Source organism: Ixodes scapularis, unplaced genomic scaffold (genome assembly GCF_016920785.2).
Source record: "Ixodes scapularis isolate PalLabHiFi unplaced genomic scaffold, ASM1692078v2 PGA_scaffold6__148_contigs__length_123643588, whole genome shotgun sequence".
NCBI lineage: Eukaryota > Metazoa > Arthropoda > Arachnida > Ixodida > Ixodidae > Ixodes > Ixodes scapularis.
In genome coordinates this window covers 34144092-34158514 of record NW_024609881.1, presented here as the reverse complement: position 1 = coordinate 34158514, position 14423 = coordinate 34144092, and the positions used below count along the sequence as shown (strand labels likewise).

At 46.6% G+C, this 14423-nt stretch overlaps 1 long non-coding RNA gene across 1 annotated transcript; it reads left to right on the top strand.

Moving 5' to 3' along the window:
- The first annotated feature begins 8064 nt into the window (after window positions 1-8064).
- LOC120840066 lies at window positions 8065-14177 on the top strand. Its single transcript, XR_005715460.2, has 3 exons — window positions 8065-8124; window positions 12470-12595; window positions 14118-14177. It is a non-coding gene; the product is annotated as an uncharacterized LOC120840066 (long non-coding RNA).
- The last annotated feature ends 246 nt before the right edge of the window (window positions 14178-14423 follow it).

The following is a 14423-nucleotide window of genomic DNA, read 5'->3' as shown; positions in this document are numbered from 1 at the left end:
TTGGAGAGAACAGATTGACGTTGCAGACACCTGTTCCGCCTTCAGAAAAACCCCAAACAGCGTCAGCCACCGTCCGAGTATCTGCCGACCACGAAACCCTGCCGCCACAATCATGTTGTTGTACCCGTCGTAGCAGATTCAGCTACCTGCGGAGAAGTTGTTCTGGAAGGCAACATTCAATTGCTCCTGGGAAAACGAATAGGCATCAAAGGAGAAATAACTGAACTTCAGGATGGGCGCACTGCGGTCCTCATGACGAGCTTCCGACAAGAAACGCAACACCCCTTAAAAGATATCACTGTGGGCCATGTCGAGGAACTCCGGAACTAAGCCGAAATCACCGCAAGAACTGAAGAGTCCTCGTCACCTCAGCAAGACAGTATGTCTCCCGCACAGCTCGACATTGACCCGAGCTTCCAGACCCGAAACGACGGCGCTTGATTAACCTCCTCGCCGAATACCGGGATTGCTTTGCGACGTCGTCGAAGGTGAGCAAAACCACCACTGTTGAGAAGCAATGCATCATTACCGAGGATGACGTGCTCCCTGTGCATCGGTCACAATACCAAGTCTCCATAAACGAAAAGGGGGTCATTCAGGAGCAAGTACATGAAAATGCGGAACAACGATAAAATCCAGCCTTCAAGCAATCCGTGGGCCTCATCAGTAGTACTGGTTAAGACGGAACGCTTTGGTTTTGCGGGGACTATCGGCAGCTGAACACAGTGACGAAGAGATATCTATCTACTTCCTTGCATCGACCAAATGCTAGGCCGGCTGTGTCACTCTCGGTATTTTTCATCGATGGACTTGAAGAGCAGCTACTAGCAGATCGAAGTTGACAAACAGGACCGAGAGAAGATAGCCTTCGTCACGCCGGATGAACTGTAGGAGTTCAAGGTAATGCCCTTCGGACTATGCACGGCGCCAGCAACTTTCCAGCGTGTCATGGACACCGTACTGGCGAGACTGAAGTGGCAGACCTGTCTTGTCGACCTCGACGACGTCATAGCGTTTTCAAGTTACTTCGACGTGCACTTGCGACGACTCCGAGCTGTTCTCCAAGCCATGCAGTCCGCCGGACTCGCACTCAAGCCGTCAGACTGTTCTTTCGCCTCTGACGAGTTGATGTTCCTAGGCCACATGGTTAGTAACATTGGCGTCTGCCCAGGCCCCAAGAAAACTCGTGCAGCCGCGGGATTTCCAGCGCAGACAGACAAAAAGGCCATGCAAAGATTCTTTGGACTTTGTGCCTACTTTCGACGTTTGTTTGGGATTTCGCAAGGATTTCTGCACCGCTCACAAACCTTACGAAAGATGCCGAGATGTTTGAATGGGCCGAGGAGCAACAGCAGGCATTCGCAGGCTGAAGCGAATGCTTTAGACTTCTCCTGTTTTAGACCCTTTGAATAGGACGCAGAAACCAAGATTCACACAGAAGCTAGTAGTGCAGGACTCGGGGCGGTACTGGGTTAAGTGCAAGGAGGCACTTAACCCAGTACCCTTTGGTACTGGGTTGCCCTCTGGTGAACACTTTCAACTGATCTTACAAGATAAACCTCATTGGAGTTTTGTATGAAGCTGCAGTACTCTAGGTGTTGCAGGACCAAGGCTGTGAAAGGCACCTAAGTGTGTTATGGCCTGTTCTACTAGGCATGCGAAGTACAAAATTCAGCGTTCCACACGTTTGGGACAAAATTGTTGACATGCTGTGAGAAGAAATGTAGCTGAATGTTTATTGCAGACCTTCTCAATGTTGTTCTGCAAACCCTCGTGGTTTCTGGGGTCACCTGATAAGCGGCACCAACATCCGGTTGTCCGTAACAGCAGTGGAGTCGATTGCAGAGAGGCATTATTATGAATACTAAATATGTTGAGAACAATTGGACTGGGCACACTGTCTCACGGAACTGTCCAGCACTTGGGCCACTGGAAATGGTTCCATGGTATGTACTGCACTCTGAGCGACTCAACTTCAAGAGTTCTAGTATGCACACATTTAATTCGCGTTAATGAGCACCAGTGGCTCGCTGGGCAAGCCGTAGGACTCAGCTTTCACGAAAGGCGGGGCAGAACTCGCAGCATAACAGCACCTTGCCATGCTTGTGGGAGGTTCATACTCCAGGTTACGGCGTCGCCAAAAGGGTAATCGGAAAGGTACCAGGACCAGCATAGCTCTACACTTCTTAGAACGATCCTTTCTGTAAGCAGTGTTCTCCACTGTATCAATCGACAAGGTGACCGCCATAAACCGAATCGTGCATCCACGTTTTACGTACCGCTAGAACCGTCGTGGGATGAGTCTCGAGAGTGAGTAAAGGTGCATCAGCTTATTCGGGACCAAGTGCCCATTTTGAGAATTACACTGAGAGTTGAAGCAACACAGAAGGCTCGCGTCTCGCAGCGTCACCTGTAGAATGACCGTTCGGAGCGTCGGGACACTGTGAAGGTAACACCATTCACATCGAAGAGCTCACCACTGAAGGGGGGTTACCGAGTTTTTAAGAGCCACTAATCGTAGTAATCGCATTCCAAAGACGCCGGGTTGTCGTAGATTGTCTTTCACCAGCTAGGTCATGTAGGGCTGAGGCCAAGGCTGGGGGATCCGACGCCGGAAACGTGCAGGAACGAAGCAAACGACGTGAGGCTCGCGGAGTCCGAGCCACGATCCGAGAAGCCCTAGTTGCAGCCTTGCCTCCGAGAAGACTGGATATTCTTTCCGGCGGGCACACAATACTTAGACAGCACGCCTGCGGCTGATGCGGATCGCAAGAGGTGGATAACAGGACGATCAGTGAACAGCCAATAGGTCCAGCACGGCACAGAGCACAAACAGAGACGATTGTCGCCGCCATGTTAAAATAAAACGAGGCTGAGCCAGGCCAAGCTTTAGTTTAGTACACGCATACTTTATTACAAATAAATATATAAATGTTGAAACAGTTTTTATTTATGTTTAAAATTTGTAATGTAAGTCGATTAAAACAGGAACATTTACGTTGCGTGAAATGAGTTTCGTCGTAACACCTGTCGTCAAACCAGCGAACGTCGCCGCATCGCCATCGCCATCGTCACCAAAATCAAAAACAAACCAAGCTGCAAACTCTCGGGCCACCGTATTTCGGGCGGTTTCAGGCTTACGGAAAAACATCGAAGAACGTTCTTGAAGAAACAAAGTGTCCCAGGTGCCGGCGTGCCCATAGAGCCAGCTGTGGGTTTCGGTCGACTTGGTTAGTACTTTTCCAGCCCTTTCTTTTCGTAGCGTGTATGGCGTGTTCTTGTGTGTGCAGGCAGCGTGAAAGCGGACGTGTGCGGTTCCTTGTCGCACACATTCTTTGCGCATTGGATGACCCTCAAGCTTTTTCCAAGTACCGGAACCGACCTGTCACTGAGCTTTCAGTCAAATGGCGGGAACGGACCCAGAGGCAAGTTCCCACGGGGGCGTGGGGCGCCGAGCGAGGCGCTTGGTGAGTGATCGGGGAGCTTTATCTCTTAGATCGGTGTTCAAGGCTTGAGTCCTGCAAATCGGGTGGCGGCTTGGTACCACCTAGCTAGGCGGTGTGTTTTGCGGAACCCATGATTGCTGAAGGTACCAGTTTGCGTCCTAGCGCTCGTATTTGCACCCCGTTTGTTTCCACTGTGGGAGGTCGGATCCAAGTTCGATTTTCGTCCTGGGAAACTACTCGAAATATTGCGTGACCTGCGCCTTTGGAAGTACCGTCTGTATTGGTGACGTTGCTTGCGAAAAGTATAAGGAGTTATTTTTCGACTGTGGCACGGACTTTTTATACAAAGTGCTGTATATGTAGCGCTCATTTACTAACCCTCTGGCAATACTTTATTGTGAAGGTCGGGAGAAAAAAAACGCGCATTGAGTACCCTACTGAAAAAAACCATTTGGCGCCCATATGAAAATAAACGGGTCCATAGCGGTAACCGTTTAACCATACTGGTCACCAGTTTGTCAAAGGGGTCGCCCGTATGGCTCAAAGGGGTCCCCCGTATGAGCCATAACGGTCACCTATTTGGCAAACGGGCCGCTCGTCTGGGCAAATGGGCGACTCGTTTGGGCAAAGTTGTCGCACGTCTGCTCAAACCGGCGACCATGTTGCAAACTGCACCGGTTTAATCAAACGGCTCTCCGGAGCCCGTTTGATATTGAACGTACAGATCGGCGGCGCGGGCACGCCTAGCGTTTCAGCCGTGGCAGCCAATGTTTTCCGGAAGGCTGGGAGCGCCGGTTCATCGATTTCAGATCGTCCGCGTAATGCAAGTAATTATATTTATACTTCAGTTGCGCTGATTTTCGATTATACTGCAACTAAAACTAACACCTTTTTTTTTGTTTTACGTAAACGCGCGACGTTGGTGAGCCGATATTTTTGACAGACCTTTAATACTTTGTCCATCTTTGTTGCCTCAATTTACTTATTCAGTGTGAATCTCTCTCGCAGACGACGCGACCGCGTGAAAGAATGTACGTCTAGACTCCGTTTCACTTTAATTCAAGACGCAGCGAAGGTAGCACGCGTACACGCGGCTGCAAGAACATCGAGCATTGCGAGAGCACGCCCGCCGTTGCAGCACTCAAACTACGAGCTTGCGCTGAGTTCTTTCTTCGCTCGGGCGCAAGCCGAGCTTCTGGCAGCCCCGCCGCCATTTCCAAAGTTTGAGGGCGCGCGCGCGCGCGCGTTTGTTCTTCGGGACTACAAAAACGCATCTCCCTGGGACGCCTGGGGAGAGGGAGAGGGGCTGTCCCGGTGGTCCCAGCGCCTTGACCTCGCTCCCTCCCTCCTCTCTTGTCACCCCTGTCACGTGACCCACAGCAGCGCGCGAGCTACACGCTGATAAGCATCGAGATCCGGAAGGGCGCGCCTTGCAGCCGCTTTTTTCTTTGTCTGCTTGTTGTCAGTTGCTGCTCGAAGTTCGCTCGTCCTACCTGCTTCAATCTGTCGCCTAACCCTGCGGTCTTATTGGGATGTCTCTCGACAACGTATTGGATGCGCACCAAAGCTATCAGTGTTCGAAAAGACCCACGTGTATGTCGGCAACGAGCGATTCTTCAAAGAAGTCGCAAAATCTCGGGGTTTGGTTGGGTTCGGCAAATGACAGCTTGTGCGCCGCATCGTGTTGAAACTTCCAAGGAGCCGTTCCCTCTCGTTTGTGTTTGTGTGGTTGTCCTGCTTTGACCGTGTCGACAAATATCACGGATTACCTCTTTCAAGTCCGCTATTGTTATGGTAAGTGCACTGCAACCTACGTGTTGGCAACGATTGACCGTTCTTCTACGCGTACTCTTCTAAATTATCTAAAGAATTACTCGTGCGGCAGCCAGGAGAATAATTTCCCCGAAAGTCTACCTGTATAGTGTTCACAGATCGCTTGCACGTTTGTACTTGTCTACAGAAGAGGTAATAAACTTCGAGGAGAATTGAAAACAATCTTTTGTGTCGGTTTTCCTGTCCACTTACAAGCACCTACGCGAGTGCATTTGTTCTACGTGTTTTCTCCATGTTATAAATACGTTTATGAGTTTCGGGACGTATTAAATATGTTTAAGATAACCAACCTCCCAGACGATACCCATTTAGGGCTAGCGCATAATTTGCCATTTCGAAGTGCACGTTCAAACGTGTGGTCACGTGCCATGTCGAACGGGTACTCGTACCATACGGCACCCGTATCAAACGGGCACCTGTATCAAACGGGTACCGTTTCGAACGGGTACCGTTTCCAAACGGGTACCCGTATCCCATAATCACGTTTGATCCAAACGGATCGACAGGTTTGATTCAAACGGGCGACCAGTTTGCCACCCGTTTGAATTTCAAATGTTTTTTTTCAGTAGGGTAGTGCCAAAGAAAACAGAAAAAAAGGTGTTCCAAACAACTTGAGGAGACCATGAGCTGATTTTCAAGCTACTGCCTCCCCAGCTTTCCTCCTCAGTTCATAAGCAAAGTAAGAAATCACGTGGTCTTATTTCACTGGAACCCAAAGTTTTCGCAGCAGTCTGAGAGTCAGCGAGAACAAAGCCTTTGATAAAATTCACGCTTTACATTTTGCAAGCACCAACAGCCAAAAAGTATAAATTACGTGTAAGCGATTGAGCGAGCGAAGAGACAAGCAATGGCAACCATTTTGCTATCACTCAGTCAGTCTCGCGACAAGGTAATCGCTTGAAAGCGACGGGAGCAAGCAGTCAAGTAATTGGGCGACATTTTCTAGAAATCCAAAAACCGAGCTACAGTGACAAGTCTCAGTTGCTCGTCTCGTTGCTTGCTAAACCGCTTACATGCGTTTCAGCCTTTATTGTGCGAATGCGAGAGAGACGTGCCACGAGTGAGTGCTGTGTTGCCAATCATTTCATTTAATTTATTTTCACCTTAAGGGCATGGTCAGGATTCGTGCAGTGTGCAACTCGTGCACTGGCACTTACGTGCCATTGTTATACAAATAAAGACAAACAAGAAAAGGAAGCTCATTAATCATACACAGTGGCAATAAAATACTTTTAAGAAGAAAAATGAATCCGTAAGCTTGCTAGAAATACTTCTGGGATTACGATGGTGGATGGTAGGCTGTTCCAGTCGCAGATGGCTTGAGAAAGGAAAGACTGATTGAATGCGTTTGTGGAACTGGAAATACAAGATGATGTTCATTCCGTAGGTGATAACAAAGAGTTCTTGAGGTCGGGGCAATGATAGTCGACTTTATGAAGGAGGCAGAGGCGAGATAGCTTTATGCCGAGCTGCAAAGAATTCACTTCTAAGTACCTTGCCTTTCAGGGCTATATTGCCATTTGCTTACAAGTGCTGCATGGGCCTCGTGCACTGGCACTTACACACCAGTTCCAAAACTAACACAAACACATCAGGGGGTTTTAGGCGGGTTAGCCATCCTACAAAATGGTGCTGCTCAGTTAATTTATATCAAGTTCAAAATGAACAGCACTCTTCATTGATGGCTGATTCATACGACGAACTGATCCACACAAAGGAGCACACTGACAAACGAGAGGCAGGACGTACCAAACATGTTCGCGGCCCCACACTGCTGAGAAACTCTAACATTGTGCGATCACACTGTGACACAGTTGTCACAAATCGAAATCAACATTTTCTACTTTTAAAAAAGAACTCTGCGCCACTGTTACGTGCAGAGGGAGACTTAACACAATGATAGGCTTAGTGCGAAGCACCATTAGCTTTACTAAACAAAGTCATGATAAAAACACAAGCGTTGTCCTACTCGAGGAGACTTTGGTGTAGAAGCGACGAAGTCCTGGGCTCGCCACGGGGCATTTGGAGACGCCTTCACTCACTCCGTGCTTGCGCCTTCAATACACCACAGCCACAAGAAAGTAGGGGTGCCGCGAACTTTTGGCAAACCGGATTTTTAGGTCGAGCATTTGGGGTTCGACTGTGTCAAACCGTTTCGACAAACCTTCGAAACTTTTAACCAGATTTGACTTGTTCGACTTTGTGGACAGCGTGGCAAGACCATGATACAAGCATGTCTAGGTCTACAAAAATTGTGTTTCACTCAAAAGGTTATTTTAATGTTATAAACAGTTGCAAATAAAAGAAACTAACTCTAACTACTGAACAAGTTAATAACTTACTTTTTTGTACTGTATTAACTGGAATAACCAATAGGGTGCTGCCCTTAATTCATCCCTTAGCCATCACCATCCAATCCGAAGCCAACTGGCCAGCATGTCGCGCGTGCGAACAGCAGTCGAACATTTTTCTAACTTTTCGCAAGAAGTTGGAAAAAGTCGAACCTGGTCAAACTCGAACGTCGGCTGGTTTGTCACACCCCTACAAGAAAGGTCTTGCTGGCTGAACGGTTCATTGGAGATGCAAAGCGCTTCCGTCGTTCTAGACACGATTTGACAGGAGCTTTTTGACGCAGATGAATACCAGAATCTGCACCGTGTCAGCCCGGCAAAGTTCCTCATACCAACTTTTTTGATACGAGAAATGGAATGAAAGAATGTTTTGTGGCAATAGTTGGGGTCATTTTGCTTTAAAAGTCTTACTTTCAATTTTCAGAAAGGCACAAGCATTGGAGACCAGCTGCCTCCACAATCATGCCCCCCTGCTTTCCTGGTAGTTGCTGTCGGTGAGTAACCTGAGCCTTTGGCTTTTCTACCTTTCTAATAGAAATGAATGGTTCTTCTACACGTGCTAAAGTGAGAAGTATGCTACTGCCATGTTTTTCAGTTTTGTAACCCTTTATTTCCTAAGACCAAAAATTTTTCTTCAGCTTGGTTCAGATGCCCAATACATTCATGGAATATTGTGTCCAGAAATTTCAATTGTGCATTGTGTGTATGTGTGGGGGGGGGGGAGTTTACTTCGCTGGTCCATTTGGTAGACAGGACGTTGTGAGAAAGAGAAGTGTAGATAAAATACAAGTGCAAGTTTTATTATGAAAACCTTTTAATACGGGACTGATGAAAAAATTAGAATATGAAACAATATGACGTCCTGTCTTCCTTTTTCTTGTTACTTTCTGTAACCTAGTCTTGTGACTTAGAATCATATACTACTACATAAGATTCAATGACATGGAAGGTACTGCAGCTCCTTAAACCCTTAAAAAACACATGCAAAGGAAAAAAAACATTGTTTTTTTTTTAAAACAGCCTTGATGAAAAAAGATTGCTTTAGAACAAATTTACAACGAAAAAATACAATTTTTAGAGCTATATTTATGGCGCAAAACGAATATGTAGTTGGCGCCCGTGAGAGCCGTCGCTGGTCACGTGTTAGACCTGTGCACCGCCGCGCTGTGTCGCCGAAGCCGCGGAGACCCGCTGCCGCCGCATGCTGAGCACTGTGCACTGCCGCTCCAATGCATTTCTCCACGGCGGCGCCGCCGTCGTCGTGCAAGTTTGTGTGCTCTGGGGTGCCGCCTCCGTCATCTTACCGGTGCACAGGTTTATCACGTCTGCTTGCGCTTTTTCAGGAGCTTCCTTTGGGCTCTAAAAGTAACTTATTAATCTTTGTTTTTTGTTGCACTTCAAACTAAGATGAATAAGTAACTTTTCGAGACCATACGAAGCATCCGAAAGAGTGCAAGTATTGTAGAATACTGTGCATCCGCCCACACCACACTAAGCGCCCATTCCCAAATTTGTAGGATCTGAGAAAATACACAAAGTACATTTATATGTAAAATTGATGAGCGAAGAAGGGCCCATCCCCGATTTTTTCACGATTATCTCTAAAGTTTGAGTGGGCGCTTGCTCGGTATTTTACGGTACCATGTGACAAATAGCGGCCAATCACGTGATAAATAAGGGCCACTTCTCCGCGGTGGCCGCGGGCGCCAACTACAAATTCGTTTAGCGCCGTAAATATAGCTCTAAAAATTTTCTTTTTCGTTGTAAATTTGTTTTATGACTTCCTTTTCCTACTCCGGCTGTTTAAAAAAAAATTTTGCTTTCTTTGCATGTGTCCTTTAACTGTTTTAAGCAAGCCTAGCTCTTCCACCTAGAGCCGTTCCCTAGGCATTTAGGACGAATGTAGCACGTCCACGCATTCTACCTTGCCCCTTGGCTGTTTTGGACGTCCCAGGCCCGCTCCGAGCATAGTTTGCGGTGCTGCTGAGAGATGGCAGCACGCATATTTTATTGTACACGTTTTTAAGGATGGCGACCGATTGTGGAGTCACGTGCGGCCCAAGCCGCACAAGCTTTAGAAAAGGGTAAAAAAAATTTAGGATGAAAAACTGTAAAACAAAAACCGGTTAAAGTGGTTAAGGTGAATATTGTGCGACATCATTATGCAGTTTCCTTGTTTCTTCGAGAATATCTAATTGGATACGAAACACATTTTCATGACGTGCAGGCAACGCAAGAAAAATGTAAGTGATTGCAGACTCCGCAGTCCATCTATGGCTGATTTACACGACGTGCTAATCCGCGGATGGGTTTATCAAGTGACAAGACGTCCATGGAACGTTAGTCCCCCAAGCGCATCCACACTAAGGAGACGAGCAGGCGACAGCGAGGACATACTATACCTATTCGCAGCCTTGCAATTTTGCAAAACGCCTACATCGCAGTGTGGCACTGTTTTCCAAGAGCAGAAGTGATGTTTGCGACTAGGATCACGGTGCTATCATGAAAAGGAATCGTTGTGTGCCGCTGTTACATACCAAGTGGGCTAAAACATAGTGGCAGGCTTAGAGCGAAGTGTCACTTACTTTACTAACGACATGACACAAGTATGATCCTGCTTCAGGAGGCTTCAGCATCATAGCGATGAAGTCCTGGGGTCGCGGAGAGGCATTTGGAAATACCTTTACACACTGCTCGCTTGTGCACCACTCTTCAGCACAAGCCATAAGAAAGGTCTTGCTGGATGGAAAACTGGGTGGATCTGCAGGAAAGATTGCAGCATGCTAGGCGAGTTTTGACAAGCTTTTTGACACCAACCCGGAGGAGTACCAGGACCTGTGGCGTGTCAGCTGGGCAAAGTTCTTGCAGCTTCTTTCACGCGTGGAGATTTAAGAGTGGCGCGACAAAGCAATGATCCACTCTCTTTGTTTGACTGATTTGCAAACAAAAATATTCGTGAGCTGTTGCTACTCTACCATAAAAACGCTTTTCGAGTAACTCACTTGCCAAAAATCTGCGATTAAGAAGGCACTCTGCCCTTTCAGTGTGAGTGTCCGCGGACGAGGGACAAATCTCAGGAATAGCCTACATGATGGTAACTTGACAAATGGTGCACGGATGAAAATTGCAATTCGATGTATCATGTGAATTTGCCATTATTTGGCAATTATCCTAATATGATCAGTTGATCCTAATTAAGAAAGAACAATTGTTCTCTAAAACAATGTAATGAAAGGAGGTTTTTATAAATAATGCCTGCTCATAATGGAAAAGGCTTGGTGGATCAGAGACTTTCCATAGATCAGATATTACGAAATGCAGGCGTATGCTTAATTGAGAGAAGAGTAAAAGTACGGGCAAGGGTGGTGAATTGCATACATAACTTAACCTGAGACACCGGAAGAAGGACGCGAAAAAGAGAACATCAAACACAACACGTCTCAACCACAGCTGCATTTTTTTTTTACTTCTTAGTCGGTGGGTTGACTTTGGCCAGTGTGGGAACGTTGAGGGCAGTTCTTTTTTCCCCCTTGCTGACAATCTGGGGGTGTGACTTAGTGTGAGGGTTCTTGGCATTGACTGCGGTTTACCCCTATAAAATGGTGTGGTTTTAGAATTAACCTGCAGCTGTGTTCGAGACATTATGTGTCGTCCTCTTTTTTGTGTCCTCCTTTTTCCTTCTTCCGGTGTCTCAGATTTAGTTATATATGCTTAATCCATGCTCAAAGTGAAGACATGAGCTTGTGCTGGCATTGCCAACCTTGTGTGCATGGTCTATGAAAAGTGCTTAATGACTGTGGTTAAGAGAGAGGAGTTTCTGCTTTCAAGAACAGCATGGGGTGAATGGAAAAGTGTTCTCACAAACAATGAATTCTCCGGGTTACCCACTCAGTCTAACGGAAGGATGTAGGATAAGCATTTTGAATTCTTTAGGATTTGCCAAGGGATAAAAAAAAATGCACAGAAAAGTAGGGGGAGGAGAATGGCACAAACATTTTGGGGCTTGTGTTCTTACATTTGAATTTTTTGTGCAGGAAGCATTAAGGCCCGTTCACACTCTTGCAACCGAGTACGACCATGAGAGACGAGACCGGTTTTCAAGCCACTTGCAATCTCTTAGGACCAGCTGCGTTCTGGCGCATCCCGTCCTAAGAACTCGCAAAAGGCTTAAAAACCGGTCTGGTCTCTCTCGGTCTTACTCGGTCACAAGAGTGTGAACGGCACTTTATTGAAACAGCACTTCAGTCACGGGGGCAATAAGTAATTGCTAGTCAATACCTGATTCCACTGATGCATATCAGGCAAACACCTCTTAAAGGGCCCCTGGAAAAAAAAAAAGTTTTTTCAACAGTCTGATAAGGACACTCGTGCCAAAAAATAAATTTTATGCGAAAATAATTAATTTTTAGAGCAATATTGACGGCAAGAGATTTATTTTAAATTCTGCGCGCAAAGTCCATGACGTCCCGGAATGGTCATTCGCTCTCGCCACCTCAACACGAAGGCGAAGCTGATCTCCCTCTCCTCTACTCGCTCAAAGTGCCCGGAGGAAACAGGTGGAAAGGAGGTGACTACCGACTAAATTGTGTCTCGCGCCGTCAATATTGCTCTGACCAATTTTTTTTTCACGTAAAATTAATTATTTGACACGTGTGTCCCAACAAGTCTGTTTAAGAAAGACATTTTTTTTTCTTTTCAGGGGCCCTTTACTGAAACAACTTTGCTCTCATTGTTCTAATTTAACACTATTGTGGGAAATGACTTTCAGGAATCATGAACTGCAAAATTCGCTCGTGAAAAGGATTGGTAATTTTTAACAAGATGCTTTGTCTCTTCCAGTTGTACCAAAAAGTGCATAAGGGGTGGACGTTACTTAACCATCATTTCAATCCTGGGGACATGGAGTCATTGCTAACCAGGGCCGGTCACTGCTAGCCAAAACAAGACTTCATAGGTGCATATCAGGTTAGTACTTTTTTCTGGTATTTATTTTTTTATTTTAACGAGACAACCTTGATATGCAGAGCAGTAATTCTTTCAGAATATACATAGTTTCTAATTTCCAGAGAATTGAGCTCATCTTTCTGAAGTTCCAAATCAAAAGCACAGGCTGTAACCTATTTTTGCCAAACATCATGCAGTTTTGTTGGTTTGCTTTTCATAATGAACGATTCAACTCCGCTGGTGCAAGGGTATCGATAGATTTCTGGAACCATTAAACACAGATGGAGTACCTTATCTGGCGTGTGGCTTGTTAAAGAAATACTGAACCGAAATTTGAATTTCGCGAAATAAGGCTCTAGAGGCGTTGAACAGGACTCTACGAACTCCAAAACATTACTCGTACATCGATGTCTCAAACAGATCGCTGCACTTTTGGAAAAGAAGGGCACGATCAAGCGAGGTCTTTGACATCACTGTCCTCCGGGAGAATTTGAGAATGAGGGGAAGCGGCCTCGCTTCTCTCCTCCTCGCTTCGGTTCACCAGCTTGACACGGGACGTAGCGAGGAGGAGACGGAATGAGAATCGTGACGTGCCTTGTCTCGTCGGCCTCCTCGGCCGGGCACTTCTTTTCTAAAAATATGGCGATCCGTTAGAGATATCGCTGTATGAGTGATGTTCTTGGGTTTTGCAACGTCCCGCCTATCTGTCCAGCCTTGTTTTGCGAGTTCACAATTTCAGTTCAGTATCCCTTTAACCTCGAGGTGTATGTCCTATGCCTTCTTCCAGGTGCTGGGCATGTTGAGTTTGCGATCCTTTACCCTTACTCCGAGTGCAGCAACTATACTCTGTGTTTCACGATAACTTGACGAGCTGTGGAGGCTGCGGCCTTCCCGACCCAATAAGAGCGTCGAAGCAAGGCACGTGACAGCAACCCCATGGTTGAGGTCGCTGTCGAATCGCTTGGTTGAGATTGCTGTCGAATCGTTTTTGCGAATCGGCTACAATTGCTGAAAAAGTAGGTCACGTAAACAATTCCGGTAAAGTGTAAACACATTGGAATCTATATGGAGATCCCACTGCATCGCGAAAATTAGAACCCGCGAATTATTTCAAAACTTCAGCTTCGACCTTAATTGCGAAATATGGAGCCCGTGAAAATTAAGTCTGCAGTAAGCACAAATAAAGTTATTTCCTTATGAATTCCAGGATTTGAGTGTTTCTGGCTTACATTTGTCTAGTCTAAACTAAAATTTTGTGCTTAATGGACTGCAGGGATGACTTACTTAACTAAACGTTCCTGTCCATGCATAGAATAATTTATTATTTATACTATACTAAGATTATGTGGCTACACTTCCATTAAAGGTGTAGGGAAACGAAATTTCAGCGCTCATTTTCTAGCTTTAATGTGTTGCATGTTGCGCCCTAACCTCAAAATCACCAGTCTTCCGTTGAAAAGCACAAGAAAACTAATTTTAAGGCTAAATAAACGACTTTCATTGTGCACCTGGTGGATGCATTCTGTTACGATCGGCCACCCAGAGAGCAGGTTCGGCTTCCTGGCAGCGCCATCGACCTCCCATCGACTGACCAGAGTCTCGGGCTCGGCATTCTGGCGCCGCCGAACATGCTGACCGACGCGGCGTGGGTGGGGTGCAGCTTCTTAGCGACGCCGAGCGGGCCACCCGGCACAGCGGGAGCTGACCCCCCTGACACCCCGCTGAGAAACAGAGGCCCGCTTCCTCGGCCTTCGGACCGGGTGCTAACGAACGATGGAGACAAGTGGAGAAGTTTGGGTCTCGGCGTATGATCGGGACAGCTGCCTGTTCCTGCGTTCTTCGGGGAAAC